Source organism: Acinonyx jubatus, chromosome B2 (assembly GCF_027475565.1).
Source record: "Acinonyx jubatus isolate Ajub_Pintada_27869175 chromosome B2, VMU_Ajub_asm_v1.0, whole genome shotgun sequence".
Classification (NCBI taxonomy): domain Eukaryota; kingdom Metazoa; phylum Chordata; class Mammalia; order Carnivora; family Felidae; genus Acinonyx; species Acinonyx jubatus.
The window spans coordinates 12579832-12606776 of NC_069385.1; the positions used below are offsets into that span (position 1 = coordinate 12579832).

Genomic DNA, 26945 nt, shown 5'->3' on the forward strand with positions numbered 1-26945 from the left:
CCATTAATCACTCATTAACTCCTAAACAGTGGCATGGGGCACCAGGGTAGCTCAGTCAGTTGACCGTCCTTGATTTCTCGGCTCAGATCATAATCCCAGAGTCATGGGAGCGAGCCCTAAGCTGGGCTCCGCACTGAGCACAGAGCCTGCTGAAGATTCTCTCTCTCCCAGCCAAAGCATAAGAGACTCTTAAAAAATGAGAACAAACTGAGGGCTGATGGGGGGTGGGAGGGAGGGGAGGGTGGGTGATGGGCACTGAAGAGGGGCATCTTTTGGGATGAGCACTGGGTGTTGTATGGAAACCAATGTGACAATAACTTTCATATATTTAAAAAAAAAAAAAAAAGATTCTCTCCCCCTCTCTGTCCCTTCCCTTCACATGCGTGCTCTCTCTCCAAAATTAAATAAGTTAAATAAATTAAGAAATGAGCAGCGGCAAACACGGTTGCTCTTTAGAATCACCGCAAAGCTACCAAAGACACAGTCAGAACATTACCAAGGGCCAAGATACATGGCACCACCAGTAAGTTTTCCAGCAGGCGAGAGGAGAAAGAGTTCCATGTAAGTGTCTCAACATTCCAAACAAACCTTCCCAGTTCTAAAAGGGGGAAAGCGGCAAGGAGTGAACATTTACTGAGCACAGCACTAAGGCTCATCCTCAAGGAAGTGTCAGTATCTCAATTACAAACACTAAGGTGGGAAGAATCAAATAACCGGCCTGAGGTCACAAAGCAAAAGATGATCTTTCTAGATTCAAGGCCAGGCCAGTCCAATTTCAAATATCCTACTTGCCCTACGATTCAGTGATGTCTAAGAAATAAAACACACAAGTAGTATTACAATATCACAGATTTGGATTTAAAATTTTTTTTTAATATTTATTTTTGAGAGAGAGAGAGAGACAGACAGACAGACAGACAGAGCACAGTAGGGGAGGAGCAGAGAGAGAGGGAGACGCAGAATCTGAAGCAGGCTCCAGGCTCTGAGCTGTCAGCACAGAGCCCGATGCGGAGTTCAAACTCACGAGCCATGAGATCATGACCTGAGCCAAAGTCTGACACTTAACCAACTGAGCCACCCAGGAGCCCCCAGATTTGGATTTTAAAGTGCATTTGGTTAAGACCAGTGGGAACGCAAATTTATTATTTATACATTCAAAAACTTTTGAGCTTCTCTTAAGGACAGAACCCAGTACCAGGCATGTTGCCAGAAGTTAAGACAAAACTACACGTATTTTATCAGTCCTGCTCTCAAGAAGATTACAATCTAGTAAAGGCGATGCCAATCTTAGATTCTAGCAAGGGAGATAAGAAATGGATGCAAGCAGATTTCAAATAAAAATACCAAACAGAGACCTGGGACATTCCCAGTGTGAGCTAAGAATAAGTGATAAGAGACAAGACACACAGTGTCACAGGCAGAAGAGAGACCACTGTTGCTCCTGAAACATGGATAAGATACGGCTAAGTGGCCAGAAAGTGGAAAGGCATCCAGCAGGGAGAAACTATGCCAAAGAAGGCCTAGAACAGTGCTACCTAATTGACATAAAATGGGAGCCACGTAATTTACACTTTCTAGGAACCATAATTCAAAAGGTAAAAAGAGGGGGCACCTGGCTGGCTCATTCAGCAGAGCATGCTACTCTGGATCTCGGGGTTGTGAGTTCTAGTCCCTTGTCAGGCGTAGATTACTTGAAAATAAAATCTTTCAAAAAAAATAAAGTAAAAAATAAATCAAATGAAACCGGTGAGGTTAATTTTAATATTCTTTCACCCAATGTATCCAAATTATTCTCATTTTAACGTGTAAACACTTATTGGTGAGGTAGTTCACATCTCTCTGCCCATGCTGTTTTCAAAACCCAGTGTGTGCTTTGCACTTACGGCACACCTTCGTGGCACTGGCCACATTTCAAGCGCTCAGCAGGCACGTGAGGCTAGTGGCTACGGATATGGACACACAGACCTAGAGGCAAATCAAGGAAGAGGGGGGCGAGGGGGTGTGGTTGTTGTTGAGGGGCAGCGACTCAGCCAATTAAGCCAAAGCAATGACTTCATGAGAAATCCTAAAGAGCAAGCTTAAATTTAAGCTGAATTTGGACAAAAGGATGCCAGTAATGTCCTAGGGCAGATAACATGAAGCATCAAACAGTGACACAGCTGCTGCTCTGCCCCCAAGACCCCAGACCCCCGGGGACTGCAACTCCCTGGATTCCGTCCCATCGGCCCATCCATCGCCCTCAAAGGGTCCTGGCCCCCCCCTCTGTCCCTTTCTGAGGGGTCCTCTGTCTCGTCTCGCTCTATAGGTTGGACACTATTTATTCGCAGCCCTCTCCACAATGATGTCATTACCAACCTGAAGCCTCTTGGTCCCTCAATTTTCACGAACAAGCCGTATTCGCCCCTGCTGGAAGTAAGTTCTGAGTTCCCACCTTTCCAGCCCCGGTCCTGGACTAGCCAGTCCCCCCCCCCCCCGCAGTATGCCTTCGACGGTCACTGAATTGTGGCAGGTGGGTACCAGCACCCCCAGCTTGAACTTCAATCTCTGCGGCTGCCTACTTTTCCCTCCCGTGTTCCCAATTCTCCACCATCCCCCACAGAGGCTCTTCCTAACTTGTCGCAGCCACCCCAGCACCTCAGGGGACCCCGACATTCAGCCTATATAATCCTGCCCCCCATATTATTTAAGAGCCCATTCCCTCAACTTCTGTCCTCCAAACCTCACAATCCTTCTGTCTCTTCACTGGCCCACCTGCCCCCCTCCGAAGACAGGAGGTTCTCACCTCCCAGGCCACCCGCCTGGGCAACCACCGAGATGAGCCACGTGTCCAGCCCACCCCCCGGGGGCGTCTGCAATCCAGCGTCTCCACCTCCAACGCGCCCATTTCCTTCCATGCTTCCAGACCTGCCTTTTAACCCTGCACCGAGTCAGCCTTGCCTCTGTCCTGCCCCCTCAAATCACCTCTTTCTCTCTTTTGCCGCCTGAGGTATTCCCCCCAAATCTCTACTTTCTGCTCCTTTTTTTTTTTACTTACCTTCCAACTATCTCTATTCCTGACCGTGACAGATGGGGTTTCCATTCCCAAGGGCTCCTGGAATGGTTTCCAGTGATTTCTAAACTCTAAATGCGATGGCCTCTGTGCAGTGGTTTGCACCCAACACAGGAAAGTCATGAGGGAAAACAAGTAAAATACCAGTGACCCTACATCTCCACACCCTGAGACCCCCGCCCCCGCCCCCCCCCCCCCGGTTGGACCCTTCCGCCATCTGTCTGTACAGGTACACACGCACAAGTCCTTTTCCACCGCTTCATCTGAGACGTTCTGTAGGCAGTTTGCGTGTTTTTTTTTTAATCTCCCACCCACCTCCTCCCATAGTGCCAACCTCTCTCCTCCCAAGCAGTATTAACATACATACGAGATTGCCTTTTACGATCTTCCAGTCCACAAAAAACGAGATCATATTATACATGGTTCTCTGCCTCTTCGTTTCTCGTGGGAATCCGTCCAAGCCGGGCGGTACAGAGACCCCAGGCACGGACGGGCCGCATTTTAGCCAACCATCCCCCTGCTGAGAAAGCATCCACTCACTTTCCAGTCCTTTGCCACTACAAACAATGCTGCAATAAATATTCTTGTACAAACAAATTACATACAGCTGCTTTTATTTCTATGGGATAAAGTCCCAGGAGAGGAACTGCTGGGTCAAAGGCCACGTGCATTTTAAATGTTAATGGACTCTGCCAGAACTCCTTCCGCAGCGGCTGTTCCCACCAGCCACGCTGGAAGACTGCCTCTTCCCAGCACTCCTGCCAGCAGGAGACATGGTCACTCTCGACAAGTTGGCCAGTCTGACAATCTGATGAACGCGGTTGAAAAACTCCCCCTCGCCTCCCACCCAGCTCCACGGCATTCGGGAGACTCACCCCCGCCCCTGGCAGCCCTTTCGGAGCCACCTCCTTGGTCTCCCGGTCTTACTTTACCTCCAAAAATTAAGTAGAAAACAAGGTTGTGTCCCGTGCCATTCCCCTCCCTTCACATGCTCTTCTTTGACCAGACCATTCCTTCACAGGGTTTCTAGTCACCATTTCTAGGGCTGAATCCAAATGTGCATCTCCAAGCCAAGACCTCGCTCTTGAGCTCCAGACTTCTAACTGCTCATGAGACATTTCTCACAGAGGCTGCCGACACCGCAGACCTCAGTAGGCCCAAACCCCAATCCTCCGTAGGCTCGCTCCAAATCTAGACCTCCCCCCACACCACTGTAGTGCTGTCTGCAGGACGGGCACCCAGGCTTGAACCGCCAGGCTCCTATGTCATTCCTCCCTACGCTCTGCCCACATCCGGGCAGTCCTCCACCGGGCGCAAGGCCCTCCCGGATCTCCAGGACTCCTGCAACAACCCGCCCCACACCCCCAGCTCCAGCATGCACCCCGACCCTGTCAGTGAGACCCTGCAACACCTCCCAGGCGCAGGTGAACCTGAGCCCAAACTCGCGCACCACACCTTCATGGCCTTCCAAGCTCTGTTCCCATCTCCTTCCCGGCCTTTCGATGGACAACTCCCTCAGACTCCAAACTCAACAGAAGCGTGTCTGGTTGCTGCAGCCACGAGGAGATTCTCTTCTGACAGGAGAAAAAACCGTGACAAGGAACAGAGAAGGTAAACAGATACTTACTGGAATTTCCTCCGCCACTCTGGCCCTGCCAAGCAAATGTCTCTCTCTTTCTTAGCTTTAAAGAGGAAAGGTATTAGATAAAAGAAACTGGATAAGTAAATGAATCACAGAAAGTAAGCTGACAAGAAACTACAGGAAGGCGTATGTGTGTACTCGAAAGTGACCCAACACTGAGGACGGAAGGACAGAAAAACCACCCTGCTCCAAAGCATCCTTCCTGCGTGTACACAAACAGCAGAGAAGAGTTTCACCGTCACATCTGCCTCCTGATAGAGTTTCATGAATCAGATATTCATAACCGGCTGGCATTCAAATTCAAGCAGGAGGGCCCGGTCACGTTATAATAGAAAAAAAAAAAAAATCGGTAGCTTGAACTGAACAAAGCTTACTAAACTAAATACGACTTGAAGAGACAAATTGGCATGATAATTCATCTCTAAACTAGTCATTTAGAAAAGAGTGAAAATGACTTAATAAACATTTACTTGATGCCTGAGTTCAACTTTGTCCTGAGTAATTGAGGAAGGAAGGGCAATAAAGAAGAGATAAGCTCAGGGGCCTTAAAGAGTATATGCACCAGCTAGAGAGAAGAAACCTAGGAAGGGAGATAAGGGATGAAAAAGTAGAGATTCTCAAGGGCAAAAAGTCAATGCAAATGGAAAATGAATACGAACAGCAGGAGTTCAGTCAAAATAGATTTTCTGAACTCTGGTATGTGGAAAAGACCCCATTTTTTTTTTTGTCAAAGCAAACAGAAAAGCGATCTGTTCCACCTAAGTTTTTACACCCACCTAACGGTTTCTTAAATGTTTCCTAGCCTAGCAGCAACGATTAGAATCCAAGTTCCGGCCACACTTCACACTTTGGAAAGACCGTGAGCGGTGCTCCACCAACGAGGGTTCCAGCGTCTTCCGATGGGAACTGTCACCAATCCATCACCCACTCTTGTGGCGGGATGCGGCGTCACAGATAATTTAAACAGCTGTCAGAGCTGAGCAGCTCTTCAGAATTCCATCTGGCTTGTAAAACACACACACACGCTCTGCACCCCGCCCCCTCTCAAGAAAGAACTGGGAGGAAGGATGTGAAGTCAGACACACCGGGATCCAGTCCCAGCTGTATGCCTCACAATATCCTCAGCTACGATATGGATTTTCAAAGTCCTTTTCACGTAGTAGGGGGGAGCATTCATTTCCAAAGCCGTGTGAAAGTACCTAGCACAGTGCCTGACGCAGAAAAGAGATTGAGTCACTAACCATGACTTTCCCCTCTTCCTGGAGCTCCCTCAACTGTTCACAGCACACCATTCCCAAGGTGCCGTTCCTTAAAGCAAAATTCCAAAGCAACAGGGACAAAATTCTACGCCAAGTATGGGGAACTGATAGAATATCAAATGAACGTGGGGATTCGTAGAATATCGAACACGTAACAGAGAGGAATTTCATACTATGTTTCCAGATTACCTACAGCACACGCCCCTTCCATGGCACATGTGATCTAAACCAGCTGCTGGCCCCAAACCCCAGCTGTGCTTCAGGTGCCACGGGAGCCTTCTTACTATGCCTGAGAAAGTCTGGGGCCTCCAGCCCCCCAAGGGGTAAGGAGTAAGGAAAGAGGGAGCAAACTGAGAAGCCATGGTGTGATGCCCACACTTACCAGGGAGGCAAGTAATTTCTCTCGCCTCTGTCTTCTGAAGGGAGTCTGGAACGACTCTAGGGTCTCTCCTGGTATTTTAGGATGCAAATAGTTCAGGGGCTCCAAATTCTGCAGCATAAGATTTTAAGGTGAGGTGGGTGGGTGTGGGTATATATGAAGTATTTCTGTAGTAGCATCACAAACCGGCCTATGCTTAATTCTATAAAATATCATCCTACATTATAGAATTAGGACGTGAAGGGGTTTAGTTGGTGGGTTTGTTTTTGCTTCTAACAACCGCACCCACCCACTCAGCACAGAGGTAGGAAAAAAATATCAGTTTTTGTAAAACTACATTCAATCAAAGGCTCAAAAGGTGGGGCGCCTGGGTGGCTCAGTCGGCTAACTGTCCGACCCTTGATTTCAGCTCAGGTCATGATCTCACAGTTCATGAGTTCAAGCCCTGTATTGGGGTCTGCATTGACTGGGCAGAGCCTGCTTAGGATTCTCTCTCTCTCTCTCTCTCTCTCTCTGCCCCTCCTGTGCTCTCTCTCTCTCCAAATAAAATGAACTTTAAAAAAAACAAATGCTCAAAAGGAGGATAAATCCAAATATGTAAGGATTATCTTTCTCTTCCTACTCTGTGAGCTCCTTTTGTCTTAGTAAACTCTCGTAGCAAAAAAAATAAATAAATAACAACAAAAAAAAAAAAGGGATGAGAAATGTGAAGAGAGATACGGCGTAAGATGGAACAGAACAATTGAGGGAGGGGGTAGAGGGAATCAGGGCTTGGACATAAAAGGTTTGTAATAAACTGGCCAGGACAGAAGATGCTCTCTTTGAATTTGAGCTCTACTCAAACATTACATGTTATTTATTAACCACTCCTTTTTTTCTTTCTATAAAGAAATTCAGCACAGTATCAGCTTTGATATATTTATAAGACTTCTCTTGGAGAAAGGCCAGAGCCTACATTTGGCTTTAAAAAGAAGGTTTTTCCTGCATGGAAGCTATCTCAGAAAGCCAAAGCACACCGTCCAGGAAAGCTGAGCCTCTTGTTAACATTTCCGAAGCAGACAGTAGCTGTGCACCATTTGGTGCCCACCAGAATCCCTCCAGAAGCATCAAAAGGCTGCCAGCTACTCTACACATTTACAAGAACAATCCTGAAAAAGTGTGTGTTTGCACACGAATTCCATTTTTACTGGTGTGCCCGTCAAAAGTTTATTGTCTCCCTAGGGAGAGTTCACTGGTTGCAGCGACTTGGCCAAATATCAAAATAGCTGTAATTAAATGGATTGCTGAGAGGCAGATAAGGTATAAAAACTGAGGACGATCCCAAAGGAACCAAAATTATGCTTCGTCCGTGTTTAAATCACACACTAGTCATGAGGTCACTGTCAGACACACTCTAGGAGAAAAACAGATCAATACGACTGAAGGCAGCAGTGTGTGCACAGAGGCAAGCCATTTCACGGTTCAGTATGGAGACTGGCTGAAGCAACTGTGTCGTTCGAAATATTTCATACCCAATTATCTTAATATGATAAGAAGAATCTGAGAAGCCAGCTCATTTGAATGATAAGTTGAGACACTCAGCCGACAGCAGCATACGGTGAAGTCCAAGGGAGAGGGCTTCTAACTCAAATGATCAAGCACAGACGCAAGAGTTAACTGTCCCAAAGTTTCCTAACTAAGGTCAATTCCAGAACAATGTCCCGACCCCTTAAGATGAAAATTATGTCTTGCAAATTGAGCGGCTACCTCACATATCTAGGGAATATTTTTTTTTTTTTTTTTACATCACTCCACGTTATGGAGTGCTCACCCAACATGAATAAGGCCTGAAAGGAACTGCTCTTAAGTTTGTTTGTTTGTTTTACCTACTTCCCAGGCTTAAGAAAACGAGCAGCCTACTGATTTACGGATACATACGTAACAGTAGCTCCCAGGTCCCCCCAGCCCCTCACCTCTAGGGAAACCAACCCAAACAAAACTGATAACCCGTGATTCAAAGGGTAGGTCCATAATGTTTTAAAGGATCTGTTGCGATTACACAAGTGTAAAACTTTAAAGATGGTCATGGGAATCCCACATGGCACAGGTCACTACAAACTACAGGCATCCTTACCTCGTCAGTCACTTAGCACGAACATTAGTGACTGGGTGAAGTGCAGACGGTAGGTAAGGTGGCCCTGGCGTCCACAGAGCTAAGACCAGGCAAACATGAGTGTCTCTTACCTTCCAGGAGCCTCAGGTACTACGCCCATGACAGGAGCGCCGTGGACTCCTAGGGACCTCAGCAAGGCCCTCTGTCCCCACGAGCCCATCACTACCTGCCCACTGGCTGGCGCCTAAAATTCATCCTCAGGGCAGCAGTCCCGTCTTTGCTTCAGCCCTGCCAACCTTCTCCAGAAAATATGCTGCTGCTTTCTATCCCCTGTCCCCCCATTTTAAAAGTCATTCTTGAAGGAAAGGCACGAAAGTGTTAAGGAAGGCCTGACACAGACATACCCATAGAAACGCACCTAAAGTAATTAAGAAGAACCCTATCCCCAGACAGAGAACCTCTGCTCTAAGGCTCTGACGTGTTCTGTGAATCCTTCAGAGACATTCCATGGTATCTATCGGTCTATATCATTCATCCATATACATACACAGCTATATGTATATATACCTCTATGTGTATGTATACATATATCCCGTAGTAATTATACATCCAGACATAACCCTGTATATATATATACACACACATATATACACATATATATCCCCATATATAACCCTTTATATAAATATACCCATATATATCTGTTTACATGCAGATATATATATATGACACATTTTGCCTTATAACTTAATATACCTGTATGTGATGGTTATTTTTAGTTGTCAACTTAGAGGGTGTTTTGGGATGAGATTAGCATTTAAATCAATGAACTCTGAGTAAAACAGGTTGCCCTTCATAATATGAAGGGAGGAAAACTTCCAAATTCGTTCCATGAGGCCAGCATTACCCTGATACTAAAACCAGATAAATATGCCACGAAGAAAGAACTACAGGCCAGTACCTCTGGTGAACACAGACACAAAAATGCTCAACAAATACTAGCAAAACGAATGCAACAATATATTTTTAAAAATCCTTCACCACAATCAAGTGGGATTTGTCCCTGGGTTGCCCGGGTAGTTCAATACTGGCAAATCAATCATGTCACACAACGATCACATCAATAAGAGACATGATAAGAGACATTTGCTCATTTCAGTAGATGCAGGAAAAGCATTTGACAAAGTACAACAGTCATTCATGATAAAAACCCTCAAAAAAGCAGGTTTAGAGGGAGAGGGAATGTACCTCAACATAATAAAGGCCATATATGAAAAACCCACAGCAAACATTACCCTCAATGGCGAAAAATTGAGAGCTTTCCCCTAAGGACAGGAACAAGAAAACGATGTCCACTCTCACCACTGTTGTTCAACATAGTACTGGAAGTCCTAGCCACAAGCAATCAGACAACACAAAGAAATAAAAGGCATCCAAATAGGTAAGGAAGAAGTAAAACTTTCTCTATTTCCAGATGATACAATACTCTATATAAAAAAACCCTAAAGACCCCACCAAAGCACTGCTAAAAGTGACAAATGAATTCAGTTAAGTCGCAGCATACAAAAATCAAGGTAAAGAAATCTGTTGCATTTTTATACACCAATAATGAAGCAGCAGGAAGAGAAATTAAGAAAACAATCCCATTTACAACTGCACCAAAAATAATAAGATACCTAGGAATAAACTAACCAAAGTCATGAAAGATCTGAAAACTATAGAACACTCATGAAAGAAATTGAAGACAAAAGAAATGGAAAGAGATTCCATGCTCATGGATTGGAACAAATATCGCTAAAATGTCTATACTACCCAAAGCAACTGATACATTCAATGCAATCCCTATCAAAATACCAACAGCACTGTTCACAAAGCTAGAAAAAACAACTCTAAAATATGTATGGCACCACAAAAGACACTGAAGAGCCAAAGCAATCTTGAAAACTAAAAACAAAGCTGGAAGCATCACAATTCCAGACTTCCAAGTTTTATTACAAAGCTGCAGTCATCAAGACGGTATGGTACTGGCACAAAAATAGACACACAGATCAATAAAATAAAAAACCCAGAAATAAACCCATGGTCATACAGTCAATTAACCTTTGGCGAGGTATTAAAGAACATCCAATAGAAAAATAAACATCTCTGCAACAAATGGTGTTGGGAAAACTGGACAGCAACATGCAGAAGAATGAACCTGGAACACTTTCTTACACCATACACAAAAATAAATTCAAAACGGATAAAAGACCTAAACGTGAGACGGGAAGCCATGAAAATCCTAGAAAAGAGCACATCCAGTAATTTGACATTGGCCAGAGCAACTTTTTTCTAGATAGGTCCTCTGGGGCAAGGGAAACACAAGCAAAAATAAACTACTGGGACTACATCAAAATAAAAACTTCTGCAAGGCAAAGGAAACAATCAACAAAACTAAAAGGCAACCTATGGGATGGGAGAAGGTATTTGCAAATGATGTCTTCAATGGGGTTAGTATCCAAGATATATAAAGAACTTACACAACTCAGCACCCAAAATAATACAATTTAAAAACCGGCAGAAGACATGTACAGGCATTTCTCCAAAGACATACAGACATGTAAAGATGCTCATCCTCACTTATCAGGGAAATGCAAATAAAAACCATAATGAAGTAACACCTCACATCTGTCAGTGGCTAAAATCAACAGCACAAGAAACAACAGGTGTTGGTGAGGATGTAGAGAAAAAGGAGCCCTCACGCACTGTGGGTGGGAATGCCAACTGGTGCAGCCACATAGAAAACGGTATGGAGTTTCCTCAAAAAGTTAAAAATAGAACTACCCTATAATCCAGCAATGGCACTACTGGGTATCTGCCCAAAGAACACAAAAACACTCATCCAAAAAGGTATGCGCACCCCTATGTTTATAGCAGCATTATTTACAATAGCTAAAACACGGAAGCAGCCCAGGTGTCCAACGATTGAAGAACGGATAACAAAAACATAGTAAAGACGTACAATCGTATATTATTATTCAGCCATTAAAAAATGAAATCTTGCCATTTGTGATGACATGGATAGAGCTGGAAAATACAAGAGAAATAAGTCAGAGGAAAACAAGTGCAATATGATTGCACGCTTATGTAGAATTTAAGAAAGAAAACAAATGAGCAAAGGCGGAGGTGGGGCAGGGAGGGAGAGACAAACCAAGAAACAGACTCATAACTTACAGATCACAAACTGATGGTTACCAGAGGGGAAGTGTGTGGGGGAATGGGCGGAATAGGTGATCGGGATTAAGGAGTGCACTTGTGAGGAGCACCGGCTGATTAAACTAAAAACTTTAAAAAAAAAAAAAAAATGTTTAAGAAGACCTGCCTGACCAAGACTTTATCTGCACCATCAGCTCTCCTGGGGCTCCAGGCTGTCTGTCCACAGTGCAGATTTTGGATTTACCTGCCTCCATGATCACGTGAGCCACTTCCTTATAATAAAACTTTTTTTGAGTGGATATACATACATATATATCCTAATATACCCTATAGAACCCTAAAATACTATATATGATACACACAATGCATACATATGTGCACATACACACACGTATATAAATACTGATATACAGAGAACTGAAAGTTTCAAGAAATAGTTATCCTTACCACATTGCAATATATTTGGATACCGTCTATTCCACATTATGCTTTGTTATTACACCTCATGGATGTCTCAGTATGGGTACCACTCAAAAGAAAAAAAAAAGTCAGAAAGCTGCTGGAATCAAAAAAAAAAAATATATATATATATCCTTAGAATTAAAAGGACCAAAAAAATTAAAGAAAACAACCTGACCCACTAAACTGACATCACTACCCGTGACTGATAGTTTGGGGGGGGGGGGGATACTGTTTTATTCAAAAGGTTGCCTACTGTATACAGTGTTCTGTACCTGAATATCCTAACATAGCACAGAAATCGTTCCATATTTATGGATACTTATTTTGTTTCTACGTAGACCTTTTATTATAGGGACAGTGAGATAAGGAAAAAAGCAGAATGAAAATGAAGGTTTCCGAAAGCCCAAAGCAGAGTACCAAAGTCAAGTTTAAACTCATTCACAATTTAATCCTAGGCTGATTTAGGGTTTCCATACAGTGGACAACAAAAGGAACCAAGAATAGGAGGCAGACATCTTCTCTGGACATCGGTGACTTATGAGAGCTTTCATTCTTTTTACTGAAACATTAGTACTGCTGCTCTCCCTCCCAACTATTTTCCAGCAAAGATTCCAGTAAAGATTAGGAAATTCAATTTCAGGCTTGACCATCAGACTTACAAGAACAGGTTAAATTCTATGAATTCAATTACACATACTGGCTAAAAAGAAAGGCAGCAAGGCACATCCCTGTTGTCCAAATCGGCCCCTCCCCCTTCCCCTCCCTGTTTCCTGTCTTACTCATTTCTCCATTTCTTTTTTTAATGTTTTTATGTTTATTCATTTTTGAGAGACAGAGAGAGACACAGCATGAGTGGGGAAGGAGCAGAGAGAGAGGGAGACACAGAATCCGAAGCAGGCTCCAGGCTCTGAGCTGTCAGCACAGAGCCCGATGCAGGGCTCGAACCCACGAACTGCAAGATCATGATGACCTGAACCAAAGTCTGATGCTCAACCGACTGAGCCACCTAGGTGCCCTTCATCTCTCCATTTCTACTTGAAATGAGCTGTAAAGCTTCTGTTACCATGGAAGTCTCAAACCCATTTATTTCCTAACTATTCATGTATCCCAAACACAGTTTCTTATTCTAAAAAGCACAGATCAGATTCTTTCAACTTTATAAGTAGCAGTGCAACAGAGTCAAGAGCATACACATTCAGACAGAAAGGTGTCAATGCTTAAGGGCCTTAGAAAATCTCTTCCGCCAGATTCAAGACTACATTCAGTCCTCTGGAGGGGCCCCGGGGACTTTCCCCACTCCCAGCCCAGGGGAGTAAGACAAAAGGACACTTGAATCCTTTTGTCCTCTACCCTGGCTGTAATTCACACAATTCCAGTGTATCTCTTTTGTTTGTTGGAATTTCACAAAAGATGTAGTTTGGAACATAAGATTCCTCTAATTTTGAAGGTGTGAAAACCACCAATATTGTACCTTTCACAAACAGGCAAACAAACCTGGAGAGGCTGAATGGTGTCCATAGATCTCCAACCTTATCCAGTGCCGACCAGAACTGGACCTCCAGAACAGGAGTGCCCCAAATGTGGTGTGGGGTCAATGGAAGCAGCATCTCGTGGAAACTTGTTAGAAATGAAAATTCTCCGGCCAATCCCAGCTCCTAATCAGAACGAGTAAGCGTGGGAGGGTGGGGCCCAGAAATTGTGCTCTCCAGGTGATTCTGATGCCTGGAAGTTTGAGGATCTCCATTCTGGAGCGAAACCCATTGTTCTTTCCGTCATTCTCTTCCTCCTCCTATTCTAATCCCACATCTCTACTGAATCACACAAGAAACAACTGCCCCAAAATACTGATCCTAACTACAGATTCACCCACTGAAAAAAGAAAGACCAACGTTGTGATAAGGTCTTCAAATGCGGCTATGATGCAGTCAATATTTTTTTTTTCTTTTTTCACAATAAGAACATCCACAGCCAAGAGGGTCAGATACAAGTTAAAGTCTTCAAGGAGTAATTCAAGGGGGTAGGATTTACTAATATTTCAGAGATTAAACCTCAAAAGGGCTGAGAAATGCTAAAAAATTTATTTTTGGAAAACCAGTCACGGTACCCTAGATGATCTGTAATCAATATATTGGATCTTAGAACACACCAAAAAGAGACAGATAAAACACAGGAAGATTTTAAAACTATGAGACAGCTCCTTCTAAAAAAAAAACCTAGATGGGTCTATATAGACTTCACAGACCCATTATATCCAATATCTGAAACCTCATTTCCAGATTCTCAAAAATAAGTAGAAACACAACCATTTCTCACCCCCAGCCTGAGGTGACTAATTCCACCAGGCCTCATGGTGTGTGAGGTTTGAGGCATAAATCCATCACCTACACAGGTGAATTTGCTGACCTTCTGCAAAATAAACATACAAGAGGCACTACACAGACTAACTGTTGTAAGCCGCACCTCAATTTCAGGCGATTTTCACAAATTTCAAGAATGCCAAATGACAAATTACAACATGAAGCTTGAACATCTAAAATTAAGAGCCACGGTGAGACTCATACTACTCAAACCCCTACTTATCTTTTCCTTGATGAAATAAAATCTTCCAAACTAGGTCCTATGAAGCACTTGGTAGATGAACTTTCATCCTGAAAAGGAAATACAGCATCTACCAAAGCGGAGAGGCTTCAGGGAGGGGTGAAAAGAGGTGGAAGGCTTTAGCCAACTTCCGGAACTCATGTGAAGAGTGTAAGCGGCTCCCAAAGAATATGAACATTTCCAGGGCCTCCGCTCATTAATTCGCTTCAGATTAATTAGTATAAAGGGATGCACTGCAATAACGAAGATTTGACAGGCAAAGCCCTCCCCGTCTCCTGGCCACGTTCCTCCATCCCCACCCCGCACAAACTCCCACCGTTTGCATATACCTGCAAAAACCCATGAGATACCTCAAGAGCAAAGACACAAAACTTGAAAGCCAGGCTCCAGACCACAATTTAAGGGTGGTTTCTGTTTGGAGAGTAAGCTTCCTTTCCTTGGACTACAATTCACTGCCATTGCAAGGCTATAGGTAACTGTTCTTAACCGAGAGTCCCCTTCTGGAAGCGTGGCCCGCCGCCTTCCCACGGAAAACCAGTCCCTGCCCCCTCCCCCAAACCGCCATCTTTACAGACCCGTTATATCCAGACTAATGGAGCAGGATGGTCATCAAAACCAAAATGTATTGTGAATGACACAGACAACTGCTTTGTCATGATCTTGTTTATAATCAGCCCACGTTGATAGACTTTTAAGATACAGTTGTTGCTTTTTAAAACCATCCACAAAAACGTCATGGCTATTTATAAACATGGAGGCAAGACAAAGCCATGTTTCTCCTTACACAAAATAAAGGGGTGAACGAGATGCCTCCCCAGATTCCTTTCGGCTCCAATAATGTATCCAGGGTCCTCACATCCCCCGCTCACAAACTGCTAGGAAAAAGTCCCTTTATCTCCGTGCAGATGATACAATCTGCCTTAACCAACACAATAAGCCCCGGCTGTAGGCCATTCTCTCTCTGTAAAGTCGCGCATTCCTTTGAGGAAGCGCTGAGGTACACAAATGAAGAAATTGTTGTTGCCTCTGCTAATTCCAAGAAGTCATAGGTTTGGGTCCACTCCCACAGAAAAGCTGAAACATTTCCTGGTTCTTCGATGGAGTACTCCCAGCAGGTCCTGTTAACGGGTAAGCAAAGAGAAGCAGAAAGAATCCTGGGATCTAAGCCTCGCTCTGCCTGCACTAACTTCTGAGAATAGAGGATTAAAGCAGGTCATTTAACTTCCCCCAAACATCAAGTTTCTCTTCTGACAAATGGGTTGAATTACAAGACTTCAAAAGGTTATTCTGTTCTAAAAGGCTTACTGATACGTGACAAACGATGAAAGCGTTATACAGCGGTTGGTGATCTGAGACGTTCCTAATATGTGTCTGTGAATATAAATCTTCATGTCTGTATCACTATCATTTTTCAAAGTTGGTCCTGCCTGCTGCACCCAGAGATATAAATGTACTGAAATTCTTCAAGAATCTCTGACGCATTCTATAAATGTTTGAAGATTTTCCTTTAGACAACACGGAAATGACAGGAGGTGTCACTTCACGTTGACGATAAAATGGGTACGAGCCCATCCATTTGCAGAACTACCCGTTTATTGATTTGTGGAAAATTCCAAGTGTTGGCTGCCAACTGTGTAGACACGTTCAAGTTTTACTCAATTTTCTAACTAATGAGATTTATCAAGCCACCAAAATTCAGTTTCTGTGACAGACAGCTTTTCAGAAAATGCCATACTGCAATGACATTCTCTTCTCAACACATACACGGGCTCCAGCAACGTCAGCCATCCTTCTGGACCCAATTTCCTCGCACATTGAGACTAATGGCCAAGGCGGAACTTATTACAGTCGGACATGGTGACATCCCCCTACGCTTAGACAGGTCATTTGAAAATCTCGGTTACGTGGAAACCTGAAATAGAACTGGCAAAATGATGCTTGTTAGGGTTTCTTGGGAAATGACCTTTATGGAAGAGACAGAAATGCTTTTTCGTTAACAGTCATTACAAAATAGGTGTTCTTAAATACGCTGAAATTTTCTCTACTGGTGTTCACTTTTTTAATGTTGATTTTTGAGAGAGACACAGAGAGAGCGAGCGCGTGGTAGGGGGGAAGGGGTGGGGAGCAGAGAGAGAGGGAGACACAGAACCTGAATCAGGCTCCAGGCTCTGAGCTGTCAGCACAGAGCCCGGCGCGGGTCTTGAACCCACGAACCATGAGATCATGACCTGAGCCCAAGTCAGATGCTTAACCAACTAAGCCACCAGGTGCCCCTGGTGTTCACTTTTAATAGGCTTATAACTAATATGTTTAACAAATCTTTTCTTTAAACGTTTCTTGAAAAAAAAAATGGTGCCTGTCAAACAGCACATCACAGGTCCGTCAGAAATATGGAAAAAACTGCTGGATTTATAGGTGGGTAACCTCCAAGTCTCTTGTCCCTCTCTGGCAAATTAATAGTTAGGTCTCCCAATCCTGGCCAAGCCACTTCAGGCCAGCACCACGCAGGGAAAGACACATAAAGGGTGCCAGGATCCCACCCCGCACACCCCCACCTGTTCTCCAGGTTGGGTGTCCTTCAAGGGCAATGGTCAGTCACCCAAAGGGTAGAGTTTCTCAAACTACAAATAGCCACCAGCAACACCTGATGTGCGTGGTAAAGTGCCCCCTGGGTCTCCAGAATCACCAGGTCAAAGTAAGTTCCAGGAACCTGCACTTGAATCTGCAGTTAAAGTTAACCTGAACTCCCAAACGGATAGGCAAATTCGAGTTTGAGAACTGCCATTTCTGGCTTCAGTTTCTCCACGTGTAAGAGAAGGTAAAAAGACCTGACCGTTACCTAAATCCTCTCCTGACTGGTCTTCACAAGCCATCCCATTAAGACTCAGCAATGCCAGGGGTGCCTGGGTGGCCGAGTGGGTTAAGCACTAAACTCCTGATATCGGCTCAAGTTGTGGTCTCCACGGTGGTGAGGTTGAGCCCCAAAATGGCGCTGAGCATGGAGCCTGCTTAGGAGGCTCTCTCGCTCTCTCACTCTCTCTCTGTCCCTCCCCTCTCCACACGCACTCACTCTCTCTCAAAAATAAACAAACATCAAGAAGACTCGGTAATGGCATCACTTTATATGGACATTTTCATAGCATCTCCACCTGGGAACCGATGTGGCTACTTTGTTCTACACACACCTACACCAGCCCACCCTGCACTCTAGAACTCCACTGAGGCACTGATCTTATCTGTTTCTTCCCCAGCCCTTCTAGTTCAATACTGAATTCCCCCACACCCAGTTCCAGAGGCCTTGAAATTCATGTTATCCACAGCCCCCAAGATCACAGATAATGATTTCCTTGCTGTATCTAATCATTCATTTTGGATTTACCAGGACTCAACACGCTCCCCAGCCCTGCCCTCCTTACTAGTGTTGGCTGATGGCTACTGGCCCTCCAGAAATGAATGCTCAAACACCGGGGAGCATAATAGCAAAGAACAAATAGGCTACTTTTAAATTCTCGTAACGTTTTTTTCCTTCTGTTTTCTTACACTCAACACTGAATACAAGCATTGAGTTTTATAGCTGAAAGGATCCCTAAGTCATTTAGTCCACTGTGACTCCCCCCGGCCACCAAAGTCGCAAATTCAGAAATGGAAACTCAGAGAGGTGGTCACGTTTCGCTTAAGATCACACACTTATTTTTGGCAAAACTACCCAAAACCGAGGCTCTTAAATTATCCAAAACCCAAGCTCCAGTCTTTTTTCAATATGGTATGCTGACTGCCGGATTATTACCTCTGACTGGACACATACCAAGAACAATTCCGTCAAACACATACAAGTATCTTTAAATAGTTCATTCTTTGTTGCCCATTAGAAGGAAGAAAAAGGCACTGATGAAAGAGGCATATGGGTCCCAAAACATTACAAACAACAAGCATGGAATGATAGCTTTTAAATAGTTAAGAAGGGGGGGCACCTGGGTGTCTCTGTCAGTTAAGTGTCCAACTTCAGCTCGGCTCATGATTTCACAGTTCATGGGTTCGAGCCCCGCGTCGGGCTCTGTGCGGACAGCTGAGAGCCTGGAGCCTGCTTCGGATTTGGTGCCTCCCACTCTCTCTGCCCCGCCCCTGCTGGCAGTCTGTCTGTCTCTCTCTCTCTCTCTCTCAAAAATGAACATTAAAAAAAAAAAAGTTAATAAGGAACCCAACTGAGACAGGGAAGGACACAGACACACATTCAACCTCTATGTGGGTAATGCCACCAATTAGCAGATGGACCCTCTGAGTGCAGAGGACAGAGTATACTTTTCCAGAAAAAGTAAGGAGATGGGAAAGTGTCAGAAAGAGGACATTTGAGATGACCTGGGAGGGTTCAGTGTTCTCCAGATAAAACAACACAATTCCGACGCGGGAGAAAATGAAAAGAAGCGAGCTGCTGGCAGGCGTTGGATGTGTATGTAACAAACAGATCCACCCATGGATGTGTATGTAACAAATGGATCCAATCAGAGGCGTTTCTGATTTCAAGTCTTATGTACAACAAAGTTATCTGCCCACAATGTAACGTGGGGCATTTCTCAACAAGAAGTTCTGCAGACAGCTGTGAAGGGAGAGTTGTTATAGAAAACTACGGTTTCGGAGCGATTATGTTTTTCCAGAAGCAAAGTTCAAAATGAAACAGTTAAATGGGAAAACATTTCGGTTTTTGATTTGGCAAACGTTCATCAAGGTTTCACGTCTTCATACAGTAAGTATTAATCCCAGACGTTTCAAATGCCACCCACACAAACGATAACTTAATTCATCTGAATGTACTCCAGATGTGTTCTTCCTTGGTCTCTGCTCCTGTGTACAAATCCCCTCTTCTGAAAGTACAAAAATATCCATTTTAAACCAGTGTTATGGTTATCTAGAGTGGTACGGGTAAATACAAGTACTATCATATGAATCACCACCCTAGTATGAGGCCTGAAGAGGGAAATTAACGAGGAGAATTTGATGCCTCACCTACCAGAAGACATGGGGAACCATTTGAAAGCAATTTTTATTTCCTTCCTGAGAATTCTAACGCCCTCCTACGTGTAGGTGAATTGCCAAATGAGTAGAAGGTATATTCCAGACCAAAATCTAGATCCATCAATACCCCATGCGATGACATTGCTACTACCCCACACTTAGGAAAGATGGGGAAACATGTATTTTTAGCATTTTATTACTGGTAAAATCCAGTGTTTATTTTCAATGTTTGTTTATTTTTGAGAGAGAGGGAGCCAGCAGGGGAGGGGCAGAGAGAGAAAGGGAGACACAGAATCCAAAGCAGGCTCCAGCCTCCAAGCTGTCAGCACGGAGCCCGAGCCCTGTGCGGGACTGGAACCCATGAATCGTGCGATCACGACCTGAGTCGTGACGGAAGTCAGATGCTTAACCAACCAGGTGCCACGATAACGTCTATTTAAAACAGCCAAATACTTGGCCAAGGGTCACTCAACTTTACAATCATGATATTACCTTCAAAAAACAATTTCAAAGAACACTTCACTCCCTCTATCAACCAGCATTTAAGAGTGTCCACGAAATACCATGCTGAACCTGGAAGGGGTACAGAAAGAAAATAAGCAAAGCGCTCCCTACACAATGGTGAACATATCACAATTTGGATGCAATGACCAGCACAGACCACATGTACTGGAAACCCAAGAGAGGCTGACACGCAGGAGGCAGGCTCCGCAGGGTCTCAAGGGGTGACCGCAACAAGGCGTTTGCCAAACCGAGAAAAACCATCATAGGGGACGGCACGCAAAGGAGATGGAAAACCGAAGGAGTGGGCCCTGTACTTTACCACACCACACCACGGCTCCAGCCTGCTGAACATCCTCATTTCACAGAATTTGAGACCACCACATCACCCATCCAAGGAGGGAGGAATGAACACTTCTGGAACTCCTGTACTGTGGCAGGCAAGGTTCTGAGCACATTATGTAAATTAATTCATTAATTTCTCAATTCTCAAAACGATCTTCCATAAGGAAGGCACTGCGGTCGCCCTCCTTTTAGAGATGAAAATCCTGAGGCATAGGAACCTCTTTACTAGACAAAAATAAATAAGGAAAAACACCGTGAAACGGATGGTTTCAAGAGGAGAGGTGGATGGGAGGGAGGGAGAAATAGGGGAAGGGAATTAAGAGGACACTTACCATGATGAGCACTGAGTAATGCACAGAATTGTTGAACCTCATAATGTACACCCTGAAACTAACAACACTGTGTGTTCGCTATACCAGAAATTAAAAAAAAAAAAAATTTAAACCACTTTGAATTTTAAAATAATATTGTATTAAAACCCATCAGTATGCTTCAAAGGCAATGAGAATCCTTACCTTTTACCAGTTTTAGGGAAAATTTGCCAGCTTAGCTACTATGCCATTTCCCAAACTCCTAATGACAGGAGAACCTTCAAAATTTCAGTTTTGCATCCTGTCTGCAATGCAAAGGAATCAGTAATGGCAACTGCTGAAGAACTGTGTCCAAGAGACCCAGTCAGAAAACTAAGCAAGAATTTAAAAAGAAACCTTGTAACCCAACACCATGAAAAACACAAGGAAAGCTGAGGTCCAGATTCTGTTACTCAATCTAGAAACCTCATAAATGGAAACAAAGCAGACCCACTTCCAGCTGGATGGAATGCCTGGAGAGGATCGGGCTGGATCCCAGGGCGGACCGGAATCCAAGTCGGGAAAGGCTCCATACACGCCCCTGGCGGGGAACCTTCTCAGGGCACCAGCCTGCATCTACTGGCCCTAATCTGTGGAGGGCTTCGCATGTGGGAACTTCTTGTTCGTTCTTAAAATTGTGAGCTCGGTCATAAAAATAAAAGCTTCCAAATGAGCTCGGTTGTCATTAAAATCCTCGATTCACTTACAGCTACAGACATGCCAACAGCTGGCAGGATGAAAGAGGAACACGGAAGCAGGCAGACCTGGGTCAGATCTCAGCTGTGGGACTTCGTTACTATGTGAACTTGGGTGAGGGGCCCCCACAGGTCTCCGACCTTGCTCCCTGTTGCTGAGATCCCGAACATCCTTAACTGGACACAATCCTCCCTCCCTCCCAGGCCCATTCCACCGCCCGTTTCAGGAAACCTTCTCCTCCAGGGTCCCCAGCCCTCCAAGCCAGTGCCTTTGCATCAACTGCTCTATCACAACTGCTCTCTTTCCACCAGCCTGGCCTTGCTAAATCCACTCACCACAAGCCTAAGAGGGGCTCGGTCTAAAATGCAAATCTCCTCTGCCCAAAAAGTGATTTGCACTTTTTTTTTTTTTTTAGTTTTATTAATGTTTATTTATTTTTTGAGAGAGAGAGAGAGGAGACAGAGTGTGAGCGGGGAGGGGCAGACAGAGAGAGAGAAAGAGAGAGAGAGACACAGAATCTGAAGCAGGCTCCAGGCTCCGAGCTGTCAGCACAGAGCCCGACACGGGGCTTGGACTCACGAACTGTGAGATCCTGACCTGAGCCAAAGTCTGATGCTTAACTGACTGAGCCACCCGGGCACCCCTCAAAAAGTGATTTGCTCTTATGTCACAATGTCACTTGCCTTTCTTCTCTACTTGAAGTTCTCTTACTTCAAAGACTTAAGGCACTTAGTACAACTTAGGGGCTCACTAAATGCCTGTTCAGGGCTGAGGGACCGTTGTTCAGGCTTCAGTTTCTTCTGCATTCCACTAAAAACCTCCACGCTCTTTTCAGAGGAATAAATGGGACCATTCCCTGGAGCCTAGCACAGGGTCTGAGAGGCACTTCCTGCCACAGATTCTGACTTTCATCTGGGTGCTACTCACTTTTCCAAAGTGTGCAAAGTACTATCCCACACGGGAGCTCACTGGACCCCTCTGATGACTCTGAGACCGACGAGGTTACATGAAGAAGCTGAGGCCAGTGACGTTTCAGGCCTGCACAATCAAGGCTCGTTTGTGGAAAGACCTACCGATTCCAAATCCTGAGTGTTCTATGATGCCTTTTCGTCAGGAGTTCTGGCACGGTTTATATTTATAGAAAGCAATTCCTACCCATCTCTTCCATGAAGTTTATCCAGCAAAAGGTGTTATTTTACTGCACCTCTGAAACACAAACACATAGGCCAAATTCCACTACAATGGACTCCAAGGACTTTGGTTTGTGCTACGTCAAACAATTGCTTTAAGCAAACTGTCAGCTGGCTCGTTCACGCACTCCTTCGTTCAGCAATTATTTACCACATGCCCATGTGACACCAGGCACTGTGGTGCTGAGAACTTCCCCTTCCCTGAGAAATTAGAATTATACTATACAAGTTTTCCAACGGAAGCCAATGGTGGAAGATCCAGAATGCGGGCACCCGGATAGGTACCTGAATGAAGAGCAGTGAACTAAAAGCCAGAAAATCTGAGAGCTCATCCCGGCTATGCTCCTACATAAGCTGCGAGACCTTAGACAAGTCCCTGGTCCTAGGTTTCCTGACCCACAAAAATGGGAAAATTGGTCCTAAACGTTAACTTTCAAGTCATTTTGTGCTATGAATTCTAGAGATTCCAGGATTCCACACACCGGCAAGTTCTTCTGACGCTGACAAGTGAGATTTTATACCGCAATTTTATAAACTTTTGTGATTTTTAGAATGTCTTCAGTTCCTGTGTGAGATGGCACTTCCGTTCAATTTATCATCACACGTTTATGTAAGCAAAGCTCTTTTGGCCTTACTCTCAAGATTTTTGCACCCTTCTCCCAGCAAATGATTAGACGTATAAACCTTAGTGCCTTGAAGAGTAGCTAAGGAGGCCCACTACATGTTGGCACACATCTCTGATGCCCACCTATAAATTCATACTCCCAGATTCTTCCCTGTAATCAAGTAGAAGACATCTAAGAATCACCCTGAACAGCCAGACATAAGATACAGCAAACTGAAGCACATTCCTATATGCTGACTTACATGAGAAATTTCCCCAAACCCTTTCCTGCTTCACAACTTTCTAGACTTCTATAGAAGCGACCCTTTCTTTTCTCACTCATGCAAGGAACCTTAACTGAGCTCCTGCTCTGTCAGTGTCTGTGATGGGCGCTGAATACAGTAGTGGGGACAGGCTGCAGGGTCATCACTAGCCCACACTGTGTTTCGGGTGAATTACAAAGGGTGCCCCGTTCCAGTGGAGATGAGTGGTGAACCAGGGGTTTGGGAAGTGGAGTGCAAAATTTCAGCCTCTAACTGCCCGCTGGACAGGATAGCCTTGCGCAGTGAACAACTTGCACAACTGTACAAGGTAGCATCGCTAGATGTGTTTGAAAACAAAAGTCATGTTCTAGTAGAGGCACTGCCTACAACAAGAGGAAGAGCTTAAATGCCTAGAGATAATGGGGAAGAAAAGGCTCCTGGAGAAGCTATTTGACTGACACGTGAAGGATGTGTGCGTAAACAGCAGATGGAAATCGGAATAAGAGCGTAAGCGGAATGCTCATGCATTCCAGATAGAGGTCTAGAAATGACAACTTGGAATTAGTGTGATGTGTCTGGCAGTGTGTAGTGCATGTGTATAAGGAGGCGAGGGAGGGGAGACGCAGGGAACGGCTCCCAGACAAGACTGAAAAGGCAGGCAGGAGCCAGATTATGAAACACCTTATTTGGTATGACAGGTTAAGGTGTGAAGACCTGATTCTGAGATCACTTATGGGCCTGTTTTGCCACTAAAAATAAACTCTTCTCCAACCGTACCTTGCCGTATTTTTCACATTTACCAAACACAAAAATCTCTGATACCCCAAAGCGACAAGTCTTATCCTATTAGCCAAATCCGATAGAAATCTGCTTTTAGAACGGCACCCGTTTTGTTTCATATTTCCTTTTCAGCACAGAAAAAGCTTAACGTCAGCAAACATCTTTAAGTGTACAAATTCTAACAGTTACGCTCAAAGCGTAAGCCCAGTGATCGACACTTTTCATTCAGAGCCTAGGTCTGAAATATTTACAGCATATGGTCTGCACCTGTAAGAAACCTGTAAGACTTGTAAACTTCTAGAGACACCCCAGCTGAAGCCACTGGAGAAGGACTTGAAGGTGGCCAGGTGCTTTCCATCAAAACAATTATGACAGCAGCACTTGAGAAACAGGAGGTAGAACGAGTGAGTAACACAGAAGACAACCGCCAGCCCTTCACCACGTAGAAATAAACGTCTTACCACGACCCGAGGCTGCCTGGAAGGTTTCAAGGGTCACCAGGCAGCCTCTTAGAGGGCCACCACAGGGACAACGCAGAAAAACACCCTCCTGAATGGAACTGTCTCCCGGACCAAGCAGTCTCCTCTCCCCCCTCCCCCCAACTAAATAAAGTTACCCATTTTGCGATTTTAGGAAGAAGGGGCACGGAAACCCATCGCTATTAAGTTTCGCCGTTCCTTCCAGATAAACCACCCAGTGCAATCTTACTCCATACCTTTACGGGGGCTGCCGGCAGCCAACTGTGGCAAGAAAGGGCTCTTTTCTTCCTTAACTGGTTTTGGTAAATATGATCCATTTGGGACACAACGTGTCGGCTTTCCCAGAAACTTGGCACCTCGCCCCCCCCCCCCCCCCCCGCCTCAGGCTCAGGGCCCGTCGGGGACGGTCGGCGGGGCAGCCGCCGCGGGACTTGTCCCCACCCCACCCCCGTCCCTGTCCTCCCCGAAGGGCCGGGGCTCCCACCGCCCGCGGAGCCCGCGCGCCTCCGAAAGTTGAGGCGCCGCGGGACCGGGAGCGGCTCCCCCCGGCCCCTCCCCGCCTCCGCTCCCGGCCCCCGCGACGGCTCGGCGACACGCCGACACGCGAGGCCCGGGCACCTCGTGGAAGGCAGTTCTGGCAAGTGTCGCCGCCGCCGGGCCCGGCCGCGCGGGGACAGTGGGAGCGCTCGGGGCGCCGCCGCCGTCCGCGCCCCGCCCCCCCGCGCCCCCCGGCTCCCTCCCGGGGAAGGAGGCGGCGGGCGCCGGGAGACAAAGCGGAGCGCCGCGGGGGACGGCGGACCGCCGGGCGCCGCGCGGGGAGGGGGACCGGTGCGCGCCCGCCGCCCCTTACCTTGGCTCCGGCGCCGGGCCCCGCTCGCCCGCCGGCCACACGGCCGTGCCCGCCCCGCCCGCCGCCGCCCCAGTGCGGGGCCCCGCGGGGACGCCGGCGGCGCCGGGGACCAGAAGTGGCTGGGGTCACTCGGTCCTCCTCGGCGGCCGCGGCCGGCCCTCGCCCTGCGAGCAGCGCCAGTGGAGGCGAGAGCGGCCGCACCTCCTCCCCGGACCGCTCGGCCCGCCTCCCTCCTTCCCTCCGCACCCGCCCGCCGCCCAGCCGCCCCCCTCCCCGCTCCTCCCCGCCCCTCCGCGGCCCCGTTCCTCCCCCACCCCGGCCCCGGCCGTCGCCCCCCGCGCTTCCTTTGGGACGCGCCAACTAACGCAGACCCACAACTCGCGAGCTGTGCGTGGGCGCCTACCCTGCGCCGGGCGCCCTGCTTGCCATCGAGGCGTGAGGAAGCTGCGGCTTCTTCCCCGGAGAGCCGGGGCGCAGCAGACGGCGCCTGGGGTGCCACCCAGGACAGGAGCCGAATCCCTGGTCGTCGTGCGTCAGGCAAGAAGGAGATGGAGGTGTGCCGCCTGGAGACCCGAGGGCGCAGGAGCATTCGGACTTCGGAGTTGGAGAAGCCGCGCGGGGTTTCTGAGAGAAACCGGAGTTATCCCCAGGGCGGGGATGATGGGGACCAAGACGACGCCCACGAGGCGGCAATGATCCTGCGATCGCGGTCCTGGGTCCTTGCGTTTACAGAGGATCCCCCTGCAGAGGACAGGGAAGGGAAGGGAGATGCAATCCAAGCGTGGATCCTCCGAGAAGCAGGCGCCGAACCAGGACGGACGGACGAGCCTTGGAAGGACTTCTTAGGGCAAATGGCTGTGAGATGACGTGGGAAAAGGAGCGAGCCCGGCATTACCCACACCTGATCCCCGGGAAGGAGCGAGGGAAGCCATCACCCTGGCCTCCCTGCCGCCTAAGCAGGATCCTCATGAGTCCTCTACTCCCAGTTCCCCTTGGGAGCCACCTGCCTAGTGTCCATGGCTATCAGTCATCGGCTGGGAAGTGTGGCCTTGGGCACGGACCCAGGGATGAATTTCAGAACATAAAAGCCAGGGCCTTTGGTGAATTAAGCTCCAAGAGAGCTGGAGGAAGAGCCTCACAGCTGCCCACAATCTCAGAGACAAATGGAATCCACTCTCGCACGCACACCTACAGTTTTTAA

The 26945-nt window shown here is 46.3% G+C and overlaps 1 protein-coding gene across 4 annotated transcripts in view; it reads right to left on the reverse strand.

Moving 5' to 3' along the window:
- Positions 1-26945, reverse strand: part of TIAM2 (TIAM Rac1 associated GEF 2) — a 246893-nt gene that overhangs the window by 199210 nt on the left and 20738 nt on the right. Inside the window, exon 1 of one of the 4 annotated variants that reach the window (XM_053222050.1) lies at positions 26148-26281. The exons of 1 other annotated variant lie outside the window; for it this stretch is intronic. The gene's annotated coding sequence lies outside the window, so the exon portion shown is untranslated. Of the gene's footprint in view, positions 1-25130; positions 25238-25744; positions 25958-26147; positions 26282-26945 lie in introns of those variants that run through there. 2 more of the 4 variants (XM_053222049.1, XM_053222052.1) reach the window with 2 other exon arrangements.